At 46.1% G+C, this 14804-nt stretch overlaps 1 protein-coding gene across 2 annotated transcripts in view; it reads right to left on the reverse strand.

Moving 5' to 3' along the window:
- DCAF1 (DDB1 and CUL4 associated factor 1) overlaps positions 1-9809 on the reverse strand; it is a 76314-nt gene extending 66505 nt beyond the window's left edge. For both annotated transcript variants that reach the window (XM_004715247.3, XM_045297680.1), the window contains exon 1: positions 9733-9809. The gene's annotated coding sequence lies outside the window, so the exon portion shown is untranslated. The remainder of the gene's footprint in view (positions 1-9732) is intronic.
- Between the last annotated feature and the right edge of the window lie 4995 nt (positions 9810-14804).

Raw genomic sequence — 14804 nt, forward strand, 5'->3', positions numbered from 1 at the left:
TTTTTTAAAAGGTATTTCTGCTTTCATTATTTCAACAGGTTTTAAACATTACAGAATAAACATTCTGTGTTATTTATGCCCACACTGAGCAATTATCTCAAAATACTATTTTCATGTCTTTAAGCAATATAAAGCTCACTCTAAAACATCTTAATTCCTTATAAACTAGATCCTGAAGAACAGGAGAAAGGGAAGTTAAGTGAGCCCTAATGTTGGTATCCACAGGGCATGGGAGGAGTTCCCAGTCTCAAGAGGCAGCTTGCATCCTCTATAGGAACGATTTCTACTAGTTTAACCGCTCCCTCCTGGGCAGTCTAAGCAAAGACACTAGGAAGGAAAAGGACATCACAACAAAAGACAGAGAACATGATGTTCCTGAAGCCTCTCTTTGAAGTTTTAAAACGACTCTTATAATCCAGACGCTCAATATGAGTGCTTTAATTTTTCTGAACCATGGCTATCATTCCTCCTTCAAATGTTCATCATGTACATCTATCTGGTCCCAAAAATAGCTACCAATTTTAGTGGAGCTGAACTGAAAAGGGGGAAATAACTCACAATTTTTCAACAATACAGTGTTATACTAAGCAAAAGATCTAGAGACAGAGTCAAGTAGTAACATATGCAACAGCAAAATTATCTCATAAAACACACCCGAGAGGGATAGGACCACTATAAATTGGAGCTGACTTAATGGTAGTGAGTTTTCAGTAGACAGAGAACTTTGAAAGCGGGAGGGAGGCTTTACTGGTTAAGTTCTATCAAGCATTTTAAAAGCTTACTCCCAAAAAATAAATAAATAATCTTAAAAATAAAGAACTTACTCCAATCCTTCTTAAGTTCCTCCAAAAAATAAAAATGAGGAAGCACTTCCTAAATCATTCTATGAAGTCAGCATTACCCTGAGAGCAAAGCTAGACAGACATTAAAAGAAAACCACAAATATCCCTTATGACTACATATTCAAAAATCTTCAACAAAATGCTAGCAAACTAGATCCAGCAGCATATTAGGAGGACTATACACTATTTCAAAGTGAGATTTATCCCAGGAATGCAAGGGCAGCTCCACACACAGAAAGCAGTATGATACACATTTCAACAGAATGAAAGGGGAAGGCACGTGATCACCTTCCTTGATGAAGAAAAAGGTACCTGTCAGATTTCAACACCCACTGACGTGTGTTGGAATTGAATAGATTCCTTCGGAATAGAAAACATCCTCAATATGTCATTAAAAAACAAGCTCATTCTCATCAAGTCAAAGCGACCCTTTTGGGCTTCTGATGCCTCTTCCTTCTCCCATGGAGAAGCTGATGGGTTCAAGCCACTGACCTTGTGATTAGAAGCCCAAAGCATAAGCCCATACACCTCCAGGGCGCTTTCAACATGACAAACCACATGTGAACGGCACACAGCTACCTAATCTACGGTGAAGTTCTTTTCTGTCAGGAACAAGGCAGGTCTCTCACTTTCGCCAATGCTGTGTGGGACACTGGACTGGAGGGCAACCACAGCAAAATGCAGAGTGCTTTCTGTGCGGAGCCTGTCTGTCCTTTTCCTTTGTTGCTTGTGCATGCAGTACAATCTCCAAGACTCCTCCCTCTGCCTTGCACAAGACAAGGAAAGTAAAAGGCACCCGAATTGGAAAAGAAGTTAGTAGAATCAACACATAGAAAACTAATAGATATAGCAAAGTTGCAGGATACAAGAACACACACACACACACACACACACACACAACCTTGAAGTCCATAGAAGTACCCTACAGCCCAGCAATAACTCACACTACTTGGTAAAGAACAAAGCTGAGCAGATACATGCACACCGGTGTGCATCACAGCACTCTTCACAACAGCAAGGAGACACACCATCTTCAGCGGTTCTCAACCTTCTTCATGCCGCCACCCTTTAATAAGGTCCTCATGGGGTGACCCCCCCATCTTGGGGGGAAAAGTTGAAAGGCTCACTCTTCCCCATTTCAAGACCTAATAGCATTACAAGTCCAGAAATAAACCCAACCAGAGCCCTTGTGGCCGGTGGGTTACACACATGGCTGCTAACATCAAGGTCGGCAGCTTGAAGCCACCAGCCGCTCCCTGGGAGAAAGATGAGGCTCTCTCCTCCTGTAAAGACTTACCAGCCTTGGCAACCAGCCCCCAGGGGCAGTTTTGCCCTGTACAACAGGGTCACTGTAAGCTGGATTTGACTTGATGGCAGTGAGCTTACGTTTGAATGGTGCTAGGAAAAACGGATATCCACGTCCAAAACAATGCAGTTGGACCTGCCACATTACACAAAAATTACCGCAAAATGGATCAAAGTCCTAAGTGTAAAAGCTAAAGCTATGAAACTTTGAGACGACAACCCAAGCCCACTCCCATCAAGTCAATTCCAAGCCAGCAACCATACCCGAGACAGACAAGTGCCCAGAGCAGACTGGCAGGCGTTCTCCTGCGGAGCCGCAGCACAGCTGGAGCTGCCAACATTCTGGTTAGCAGCACAGCACTTAACCACCATGGCTTGTCCTAGAAAAAACACACAGAAGCTGGTACCAAGGGCTCAAGTAGAAAGAAAATTTTTTGAAAATGATGATGGCAAAAAGGGTAAAAATGTGCTTAACACAATCGATGGATGGATGAATTATGATAAGAGTTGTACGAGCCCCAAATAAAATGATTAAAAAAAAAAAAGCTCGTCAACTGAAATCAAAGATCAAGATGTTTGTTGTTTGATGTGAGGGGCATAGTACATCTGGAGTTCATTCTATCAGGTCAGACTGTTCATCAAGCTCTCTATTTAGAGGTTCTGCAAAGGATGCATAACAGTGTGAGACAAACAAGGCCTGATTGGTGGCAGTTGGGGGACTGGTTTTGCCACCACTACAATGCACCTGCTCACACAGACATCTCAGTGCACCAATTTTTGTCAAAAACAGCATGCCTCTCTTGCCCCATGCACCTTACTCACCTGACCTCGCTCCCTGCCACGTTTTTTTTAAAGAGGGATGAAAGGACATTGATTTGATGACACAGAAGAGATGAAGAAAAAGTGAGGGAGGTGCTGTCAGCCATCCAAACAGATGAGTTTGGAAAATGTTTCCAAGATAGAATCACAGATTTGACGAATGCATTAAGGGTAATGGAGAGTACTTTGAAGGTGATAAGGTTTTTTCCTAAGAAAATTTAAATGCATAGCTTTGAAAAAAAGAATGTTTTGGGGGGGGTACCCCCTCATATATGTGTACTTATCTTTGCTAACATACACCCTTGAATGCAGTGAAGCGTACAGGGAGCAACATTGTGAAGACTTTTTAGATATAACCAAACACTTTGAGGTTATGAGTGCCTGGGGAAAGGGGGCTCAGGTCCACAGTCTTGGGGGACAACCAGGTCAATTGGCAAAAATCGTTCCAGAGACAGTGTTCTACATCCTACTTCGGTGAGTAGCAACTTCAGAGGTGTGAGCAGCCACCTCAGGTGCAGCCCCTGGTCTGCCTGGAGGAGGGAAGAATGGTAAAAATCTAAAGACATGGAGACATTTAGCCGAATGACATCAGCCTCCGTGACCCCCAAACCAGAACTAGCTTGTGTTCTGCTATCATTGCCAACTACCCATACCCACGGGTCTAAAAATGATCATATTAGAAGGTCCTGGATAGAGTGGGGGGGGGGGGGGGGGGGGGGGAGGGGGAATGTGGGACAAAACTAGTCATTAAAGATTCCAGGTAAACTGGTCGGAGAGAGACTGCCCCTGAGTTATCTTTCAGGTCTGGGACTCAACTCACTTCATGTTGGAATAATCACTCACGGAAGATCCACAGGGCAGCAATTAACCAAGCACAAAACATGGAGAGTTAGAAAGGGAGAAGGATGGAAACAGGACGCAGAGAGGAAGTGAGTGGGCTAAGGGATGGTTCACCAGGGATTGCAATAAACGAGTTGAAACAAAAGGTGTGAATTGCTGAAATGCAAAACTGATGACCGCCTCTGTGAACTTTCACTTAATTCACACAAAGTATAAAGAAATAAAGTTGATGATCCCCAAAGCAAAACTTGGGTTGATTTTAACTCAACACTCTTTGCAGGGTTTCAGAGGTTGTGTCTGTGGGAGCAGCAGTCCCGTCCCTGAATCATCATCCTTGTGGTTAGCAATCCAATGCTTACCACACTGCCATCAGGGCTCAAGGTGGTAATTAAGGTTAAAATTTTAAAAATTAATAAATAAATGGTATGTAGCAACAGCTTCAGTCACCAATTAGTGAGTATCTTGACATAACAGCTGTCAACAGTGAACTCAAACATACCTATGAAGCAACTTTTCATTCTGTGACATATAAAGTTGTCACGAGTCATAGTCAAGCCAACAGCAACTAACAACAGCAAACATCTGGCATAGGGCAGACAGTGGGCTAAGTAACTTACTTCTACCCTTTGGGCGGATCAGGAGACTGGGGCCCTGAAAGGCCCTGAGCACCAACAAGTTGGTGTCAACGGAAAAGACATCAACGATTCAAAGATTTGCTGATGAGACTCTAAGATCTTAGCGTGGTCAGGTTAGCCTTTCCAATCTGATTTCCTCATCTATAAAACAAATATTACAATGTAATTTAATTTTTTAAATCATTTTATTGGGGCTCATACAACTCTTATCACAATCCATACATATATCAATTGTGTAAAGCACACTTATACATTTGTTGCCCTCATCATTCTCAAAATTCACTTTCCATAATTTAATTTCCTAATTGAACTATGAGATTCAGTGCAGCATTAGGAAGAACAGGTGCTTGTTGAAGTGTCACTAACTGAATTCATCTTTTGTTTCTATTTGTTGCTACATAATTTGTATGGATTCAGTGCTGCGAGCCTCTACTCCTCCTATCAGTGCACGTGACTGCACCACTGTATGGAGGGTCACAACTCTCCCAGCACTTTAAAAACAAATACCTAACGCTGAATGACAGTGGTGTACATACACAAAAGGGACCTATTGCTGACTGCTACAGCATCTTTAAATTTGAAACAAAGCAAAAGCCATAAAAATAATGTATGAGTATACAGTCCCATGTGCACATATATGTATATCCCAAAGCAAATCCACTACCAGTCAATTCCAACTCAAAGCATCCCTAGAGGGCAAAGGAGAAACACTAGAGCAGTGGTGCTCAATCTTCCCAATGCTGTGACCCTTTCATACCTCCTACCACTCCTGTGGTGGTGACCCCCAACCATAACATTATTTTCGTTGCTACTTCATCACTGTCATTTTGCTACTGTTATAAATCAGGCGACCCCTGTGAAAGGGTCATTTGATCCCCAAAGGGGTCACGACCCACAGGTTGAGAACCGCTGCTCTAGGGTTTCTGAAGTTGTAAAGCTTTGTGGAAGAAGACTTTCTCCCTCAGAACAGCTAATGGTTCAAACAACTGAACTGCAGCGAGCAGTCCAAATCTGAAGCCACTCATGGCACCATGAGGGATGTGTGCATGCATATGTACATACAGATAAACAAATGCTTTCTTAATGGCAAGTATGACTGTATGTACATACATGCATATTTACATATATTAAATTACACAGAGACACAGTTAGGGCTACTATTTAGACGAAACCAAACACACCAGAATTGGATTCTGAGTTAGAAGCACTAGGACCATGGCATCATGGGACAGTGCAACTGGCATCATCCAGTTCATCCAGTCCTGTCCTACGTCCTAGTCTGGTGTCTGGTGTCTGGTGTGTGAGGTGCTCGCTGCATCCAGCAGCACATAGACTCAAAGCATATGAGCAGCCATCTGAAACACAGCTACGGTTTTCACTGGCTCAAAGCAAAAAAAGTAGGAAGAAAATCAAAGACTCGGGAGAGAAACTAGTCTACAGGACAAATATCTACAAGAACCACAGCCTCATCGACCCTCAGCCCAGAAGAATTAGGTGGTGCCTGGCTACCACTATCAAAGATTCTAATCAAGGAGGATCCTGGGAGAACAGGGCAAAAATGTAGAACAGAAGCTCAACTTCTTAAGACAGAAAAACAGGCTTGTTCAAGCTGCATGCCGGACTCTGAGACTATGGCCCTGAGATGTTCTTCAAACCTTGAACTGAAACTAACCTCTGACATCACCTTATACCTATGAAACAAACCAGGTCAAAATAATGAATATCTCGCCTATGAAAAGCATCTATGGAAGACCAAATAGCCCGAAACTACTTGAAGACAAAGATCAGAATGTAAGATCAATGGAAACACAATAACCAGAACAGAAATATTCGTGTTTACACATTATGAAGAATGGAAGCAATGTCCTGACCACCAACATGCATAGAAAGTGTTGAATGGTGTGGTGGTTCCATAATCCGGTGTCAGCTTGAGACTATTAAGAGTGAAGGGGTGGAATTTAGCCTGTCAAGCAGGTCAATGTTTGAAGACCTCATTTGGAGGTGCTATGGAGATAAATAGCACGCTGGAGGCAGGACACACAGACTCTCTGCTTCCTCTTTCTTCTGACAAGACACATGAAGCTAAAGCCCTGGAGCTGGAGGAGCCACGTGAAGACCCCTGCCAGCAGGGAGATGCTTCCAGTGCCACAGGATCCACAAGACTTTCCTCCCACTGACCTGTGATCTTCCTGCATTCAGTGTCATTGCATGGGTTGTGTGAGTCTGAAGAGGAATATATAGCTTGGTATTAGAAATATGGGCTAATATCGGACTTATGGACTTGATCTGGACTGGGGCAGATGTTTTCTCAATGTACATTTGTTCTTTTAAATAAAGCTCTTTCTTATACACATAGGAGTGTCTATTCTGTAGTAAACCCTGACCAGCGGTGCTCAACCTGTGGGTCACGACTCCCTTGGGGGGGTCAAACAATTCTGTAGTAAACCCTGACCAGCGGTGCTCAACCTGTGGGTCATGACTCCCTTGGGGGGTCAAACAACCCTTTCACAGGGGTCGCCTAAGACCATCGGAGAACTCATAAATATTTCACAATATATAATTACATATTGTGTTGTGATTAATCACTATGCTTTATGTTTATGTTCAATTTGTAACAATGAAAATACATCCTGCATATCAGATATTTACAATACGATTCATAACAGTAGCAAAATGACAGTAATGAAGTAGCAACAAAAATACTTTTATGGTTGGGGGGCGTCACCACAACATAAGGAACTGTATTAAAGGGTCAAGGCATTAGGAAGGTTGTGAACCACTGACCCTAACTAACACAAATGGGAACACAAACTGCTGCATAAACTTTCGCTGAAAACAATGCTTTAATCCTAAAGCATGCATGCCGAGATATTTACTGATAATGTGTCTGCAGTTTATTTTTAAACGACTGCACAAAATATACAACACAATATGGAGCAAATATGTAAAAATATTAACTGCTCAATCTGGATGGGTAGATATCTATTCATTTCACTACTCTTTCAATTTTTCTGTAGGTTTCAAATTTTCCTTAATAGAAAGTTGAGGATGTTGAGCATTATTTTCTTTCCTAATTTGGATCAACTCGCAAACACATGTCAAGGGAGCAGAGCCCCGGGCAGAGCTGTCGAATATGCCTGTGGTGGTTGCTGGCCAGCCAGTCCATTCCGACTCACAGTGAGCCCGTGTGGGCAGAGCACAGCTAATCCTCGGTCTTCAAGGCTGGACCTCCAGACAGATCTCCAAGCCTGTCTTCTGAGGAGCCCATTCGGCTAGTAGCCAAGTGCTTAATCAGGTGCCACCAGGTGTGTCACCACAAAAAAATTTTTAAAGGTGTTTGGGTGTGTATCTGTCTGCTGTACTTACCTACTAGCCTACCTTCCTTCTGTGTTAAAGCTCCCTGGAAGAATAAAGAAAAAAACTAATAGCTAATGCTTTTGTGGCAGATGACTAACTTCTTGGTGATAGGGGTAGGATATTTTTCACTATAGCTTTTTACTTCAGATTGCCCATTTTTCCCACTATAACCTTGAGCACCTTTAAAAAACAAATCCATAAAATATGTTCTTTGCTTTTCTAATGCATAGCACTAAATAGCATATTCAGCAGAAGCTATCCCAAAGTCTAAAGTCCATGTAAACGTTTACAATGTCCCTCAAAAGGTTCTAATTCTGATACAAGTGTCTGTAAATATTCTTATAAAAAAAGGGGGGGGGGTGGAGGCAGGTTGATAGCTGCAAGTAAAACTTTACCCAATAACTACTAATCGCAGGTGAGAGATGTTGTATAACCTTCAATAACTACCGAGATCCACCACCATCACCTTTAGAAGAACAATGAAGAGAACTGGCGCTATACCACCTTCCAGAGCAGATGCCTCCTCTCTTACAGGAACAGTAAGGCACTTTCCAGCAACTAGCCAGGAGACAGGGAGCATAAATTCGCTGCCCTAAAGGTTGTGTCCGTTATCTCCTTTGCTGTAGTCGTGTGCACCCTCCAGAACAGAGTAGAACTGCCCCTCTGGTTCCTTAGGTTCTAATCCTTAGAGGAGGCAATCACCCAGTTTCCCAGGGAGAGGCTGGTGACCCCTTGACCTTTTAATTAGCATGCTTAATCATTGTATCACCAGGCCTGCTTGTTATCTCGACACCTAAAATCATACCACCACTCGCAAGCGGTTGACAAACACTGCTATGTACAAAGCCCAAGTTTTAACATTAAGCAGACCGATACGAAAGTCAATCCCTAATTAAGGACCTTCAATATTCAATAGACTCGCTTACACAAACCTTGACGGTAAACCCCAATGAAGTGGAAAAAGGAAATGACACGGTGACACTGTCAACGAATCCCTCACGTTGCACATTAACGACGCATTTAGAGGAGGAGGATGCTGATGTATGAATAATTAAGAAGTGTACACTAATTAAAAGGGTTCGTTAAAATGACAAAAGAAAAAATTGAGACCAACATTACATGAACACAGACGAGTTATCTGGGGCTCAAATTAACTACAAACACCCCCAAAACTTCTTCAACACGTGGGAAACCAGAGCGCTCCCCCCGCTGTTTAAGAGGAAGACACACAGAGGACTGAGGAAGAGACGGGGAAGTAGGAGAAATACGGAGTTAAACACCTGATTCCCCTTTGGAAAACGACAAGCTCCGGAAACGGGTTCCCGGGAAGCTTAGGTGGGCACTCTTGAGGTTGCCCCCAAACCACCAAAGTGGAAGGAGTGTCCAGAAAGCCCCGCCCTCTGCCCCCGCCCCGCCTTGTCCCAGAGCAGGGCGGGCGGAAGGGGAGGTGGCACGAGGCCGAGGGAGGGGAAGGCCCGCCCAGGTGACTGGGACTGGAGGCGGAGACACGGTCTAGGAAGGGGCCGCCGTACGGCAGGGAAGATGGAGACCCCCGGCCAGGACGGAATGGAGACTGGGAAGACTGAGGGGGAGGGGCGGGGGACCAGAGGAATGAGGGGTACCTCTGCTCCCGGTAGGCGCGGGCATGCCCCTGCCCCCAACTCCGGGCGGAAGAGTATTCGCGGGAAGTGTCTTCGGGGGACTGGAGGAAGACTACGGAGGCCCCGCCCCCGAGTCAGCAATCCGGAGGAAGAAGGGGCCTGTCAGGGCCTGGGCTCAGCCTCTCCGCGGGCCTGGCCCGCCCCCCTCCGCGCCGGCGGCCCAGGCAGATGCCGCCCCTCCCCCAGCCCGGCGCCCCTCTCCCGCCCTCCCGGCCGCGCGCCCAGTTTCTCCGCCCCTCTCTCCGGGAGCCCCCTCTCTCCTTCCTCACTTACCTTCCCGGGCGGCTCCGCCGCTCCCCGCTGACCCCGCCAGCGGCCACAGTTCACACACACACTGCCTCAGGTCCCGCACTCACACTCTCCCTCACTCGCACACACACACACAGCGCGACCACGGCTCCGGAGCGGCCCACATATTTTGCGTCACTCACCAGCTACGTACCCCGCGCGCGCGCCGATTTGGCGCGAGGCTCTCGGGTAGGGGGCGGGGGTAGAACGCCAACGCAAGCCCAGGGAAAGAAGCGAGTCCCGAGGCCTTCTGGGAAATGTAGTTTGGCCTCTAGGGGGCGGGGCCGGAGAGTCTGGTAGGCGCGTGATCACGTTGCTTCTGGGATTTGTAGTTTTTACGATAAATGAGCCCTGCTGGGTATGCCTTGGCTTCTTAGAAAGCGGAAGCCAAGTGAGGGACCCATCTCCGCAAGCAAACACTGTGAACTGCTTCACCTTGGGTACAATAGGAGTGCAATAGCTATTATAATAAGGTGGTTAGTGACCATCTCCTGGACTTCATGTAAATTCCAGCCTCCGAAGGAGCTCGGAGACCTTCTGGGAGACCATCTGCTTTTACAGATAGGGAACAGAGCCTCAGAATGCTGAACTAGGATTAGAACTCTGGTCTTAGGAATTGTGGTCTGGGAGTTCCATGAGCTACAAAACGCCGACAGACCATCGCCTGTATTTAGTTGTTGGCACACGACGCAAGGTCATTTGGTAGTATGAAAAATCCCCTGCGTTGAGTCCGGGCGAACCCATAGTGAGCCTTATCGCACAAAGACGGCTCCTCAGTTCCCAGCCGGTAGATCTGGAGAACATGGTGGATTCAAACGGATTCTTTGCCATTAGTAACCCAAAGCGGTTTTTTTTGGTAGAGCACTTTTTGGGGGAGTACCAAACCATAAACACACACTCACCGCCTCCCATGGATTCTGACTCAGGAACCCTGTAGGGCAGTAGAACTGCCCCTGTGTGTTTTCTCCGCCACCCCCCCACCCCACCCCACCCCCGTGCTGGTATTTCTTTTTCTTTTTAAAATCATTTTATTAGGAGCTTGGACAACTGATCACAATCCATCCATCCATCCTCGTGTCAAGCACATTGGTACCTTGGTTGCCATCATCATTCTCAAAACATTTGCTTTCTACTTGAGCCCTTAGTATCAGAACCTCCTTTTTCCCCTCCCTCCCTCCCTCATGAACCCTTGATAATTTATAGATTATTTTTTTTCATGTCTTATGCTCACCGATGTCTCCCTTCACCCACTTTTCTGTTACCATCCCCCTGGGAGCGGGTTATAGGTAGATCATTGTGATCGGTTCCCCCTTCCTCCCCCACCTTCCCCTTCCCCTCCTGGAATGACTAATCTCATTATTGGTCCTGGATTCCCTGTGTTTCCAGCTCTTATCTGTAACCAGGCACATGCTCTGGTCTAGCCAGATTTGTAAGGTAGAATTGGGGTCATGATAGTGGAGGTGGGCAGGAAGCACTAAAGAACTAGAGGAAAGTTGTATGTTTCTCTTTTCTTTTTTTATCAATCTGTTTATTTGCTTTTTAAGATACTTTTATTGGGGGCTCTTAGAAAGTCGTATGTTTCATCGGTGCTAAACTGCACCCTGACCGGCTCTTCTCCTCCCCACGACCCTTCTGTAAGGGAATGTCCAATTGCCCACAGACGGGCTTTGGGTCTACACTCCGCACTCTCCCTCATTCATAATGATATCATTTTTTTGTTCTGGGTCTTTGATGCCTGATACCTGATCCTATAGACACCTCGTGATCACACAGACTGGTGTGCTTCTTCCATGTGGGCTTTGTTGCTTCTGCCCCTGTGTGTTTTCAAGACTACATCTATCCTATCTTTCTCCCATTTTGAGTACCGGGACTATCAACATTTGAAGGAGCCCTGGTGGTGCCGTAGTTAGGAGTTTCTGTTCGGAAAAGTCAGGGTTTGAGCCTCCCAGCATGGGGCGGCGGGGGGAATTTTGCAGCCTCCTGTGAAGCTGTACAGCCCTGGGACCTTGGAAACCCTGTGGGGCACTCCTACTCTGACCTCTAGGAACCTGTGAATCAACTTGGGAGCGATGGATTTTATGAAAATTTGTTTGTTGAAATGTAAGACAGAGGTACCCAGTAACCATTCTGTTCCACTCCTGAAACTCTGCCCTACAGAACCATGTGCTATTTTTTAAAATCATTTTATTGGGGCTCTTACAGTTCTTATAACACTCCATACATCAAGTGTATCAAGCACATTTGTACATATGTTGCCATCACCATTTAACATATGCTGCTTTCTAAGGACTCGGTAGTACGACAGAGGGATGCCCAAGACCTAGCATAAGTGAACAGCGCAAGGTAGATCATTCTTCATGCTTTTGTATGTGTTGTTTTTAAAACCACTAAATGGAAAGAAAAAGAAAAGAGAAAAAAACCCACTAAGTGTGTAGTATAACTATGTATATATAAATGGATAGGAAAAGAACTCAGAAACATGCCTGCATTTAGCGATGGTCATCCCTAGGGCTGGGGCCTAGGAAAAGGGGCTTGCGTGTTTTACGGTATGTGCTTCTGTATTGTTGTATCTTTTAAAGCAAGGAATTATAGGGTGGGTGGGGAGAGGAGCTGATACTAAGGGCACAAGTAGAAAGAAAATGTTTTGGAAATTTTAAGGGAAGTCTTGGTAAAAAGGGGGAACCAACCACAAGGATCTACGTCTAACCTCCTCCCTGGGGGATGGAGAACAGAAAAGTGGGTGAAGGGAGATCGGACAGTGTAAGATATGACAAAATAATAACAATTTATAAATTATCAAGGGCTCATGAGGGAGGGGAAAAAATGAGGAGCTGATACCAAGGGCTCAAGTAGAAAGCAAATGTTTTGAGAATGATGGTGGCAACAAATGTACAAATGTGCTTGACACAACACATACATGTATGGGTTGTGATAAGAGTTTTACAAGCCCCCAATAAAATGATTAATAAATAAATAAAAAGGGTCTGGGAAATTTTAAAAAATGTTTTGGAAATGTTGATGGCAACATATGTACAAGTGTGCTTAATCCAATTGAATGATGGATTGTCATAAGATGTGTAAGAGCCTCCTAATAAGATAAATAAAAAGTTTAAGAGAAAGCAAGGAATTATTTGTGTATCCTTGGTACTGTTCAATTTAAGAAAAAATAAAATCCTTAAGGCCTCATTCAAAAAGCAGCCTTTTTCTTCCTTTATTTTCCCCTGCAACCTGGGACGATTGCTCCCTCACCCAACTTCTCCTGAGTTTTTTTTCTACGCAGAGCCTCCCTGTCTTGTCCCCTGATCACACCTAGAACATACCAGGATCCAAGGACAGATTTCTCACACGAGGAAATGCCAGAAATCGAACAGGAGGCACCGTGTGTGTGTGTGTGTGTGTGTGTGTGTGTGTGTTCTTTGGAAACCCACTGCCATGAAGTGAACCCTGGCTTGTGGTGACCCTGTGGAGCTGAGCCTGCTGTGACCTGGCCAGAAGGTCGCCTTTCAGGCCAATGATAGATTCACTTGTCGAAGAAGCAGTATCAACCCGTGTCCCATAAACAACCAACTCTAGGGATCGAATGGTCAGCACTGACCCAAAAGCAGAGCATTCAACAAGAAGGGGTAGGGAAGCTAGAGCGATGGAAACAGAACAAATACAATGGGAATCATAAAAATGCTAACTGTGAAAATTGTAACCGGTATCATGGAGCTATCTGCATTAAAAAAATCGTTCAACGGGAACCTAATCTACTGTGTAATCTACATTCACTACAGCACGACCAAATATTTTTTCAACGGAGGAAAGTCCTGGCCATCCACCTCCAAGTAGGTAGCCGTTGACAATCCTGTGGAGACTGCTCAACTTTGACACACAGGGTCTCACCGTGATTAAGGATCAACCGGTTGCCACTGGTTACCATTGACTTTGACCCTGCAGCAGGCTCAGCTGCACCCTTCCTCCTCGTGTAACACACTCCTCACCACGCCCACCGTGTAGGTCCAGTTACCCCTCCTTTCTAAATGGCAAATCCGAGCCCAGCGAGGTGGAAACAGGAAAAGGGACGGGGTCCATTGGTCCAAGTCCTGGGTTCGTCAACTCCCTACACATGTTTTCATCCAATGCTCCTGCTGCAGCCGGCTCTCCCGCCGTGTCTCCCTGGGCCGGGGACCCGAGATGAATCTGGACAAAGCCTTCGAGCCTTAGCTACATTCCTGTCCTGAGAGTCCCCGCTCTGTGAAAACACTGCACCAAGCTCACCCGTGGCCTGGCACTACCTCTTCTGCCACCAGATGGCACTGCTTCCCTTCAGAAGGCCAGCCTGGGGTCTCGGAGGTGGCACTGGGAATGAGGAGCCCGGAGGGATTTGGGGGAGTCCCCTCAGAAAGGACTTGAGCTGAGTGGAGTTGAGTCGAGAGCTCTGGGGGGACCAGAGCCTGGATCTGTCCAGGGCTGCTGCTTCCAGAAAGCCTGCCCTGCCCTCTCCCCATCTCCTCCTCTGCCACCCTCCAGTTACACATCTGTAAGGATGCCCAGGCTGCGTACACATTCCATGCATGGTCCCTGGATGCCCTTCACAGGATAGGCACTTCTTCCCCATGCACACAGCCACCCCATGCATGCACCCACGTGCCCCTCTGCACCAGACAGCGGTGCCCACAGCTAACAGTGAAATACCTGAGTGCAAGCAAGCCCAAGGCCCTGTGGAGACCAGGCCACATGCCCAGCTTGGCTTTGACACCCTGATCCTGAATCACTGGCAGAAGAGATGCATTGGCCTCTGGTAGATCTGTCTCCTCGGCACTGCCTGTCCTCCCTGGGCCTGATAAGGACAAAGCCCTCTCTGAAAGGGCGAGGACCCCCTCTCGTGAGACTGCCTGGCCACCAAGGCTGGCCCCAGCACCAAGGGCTCCACTGGCTCTCACCCCCAAGTATGCCCACACCCTGCGGTAGGAAAATCACTGGCACCAAGCTCTTTGGGTCACAGGCGACTCCCCTACTCCTCTCCACTCTGACACCTCCCTGCTGGCTCGCCCAACCTGGCTGCCCTCCCCTGC

This window comes from Echinops telfairi, unplaced genomic scaffold (genome assembly GCF_000313985.2).
Source record: "Echinops telfairi isolate 266 unplaced genomic scaffold, ASM31398v2 ScPeMD7_7420;HRSCAF=8458, whole genome shotgun sequence".
NCBI lineage: Eukaryota > Metazoa > Chordata > Mammalia > Afrosoricida > Tenrecidae > Echinops > Echinops telfairi.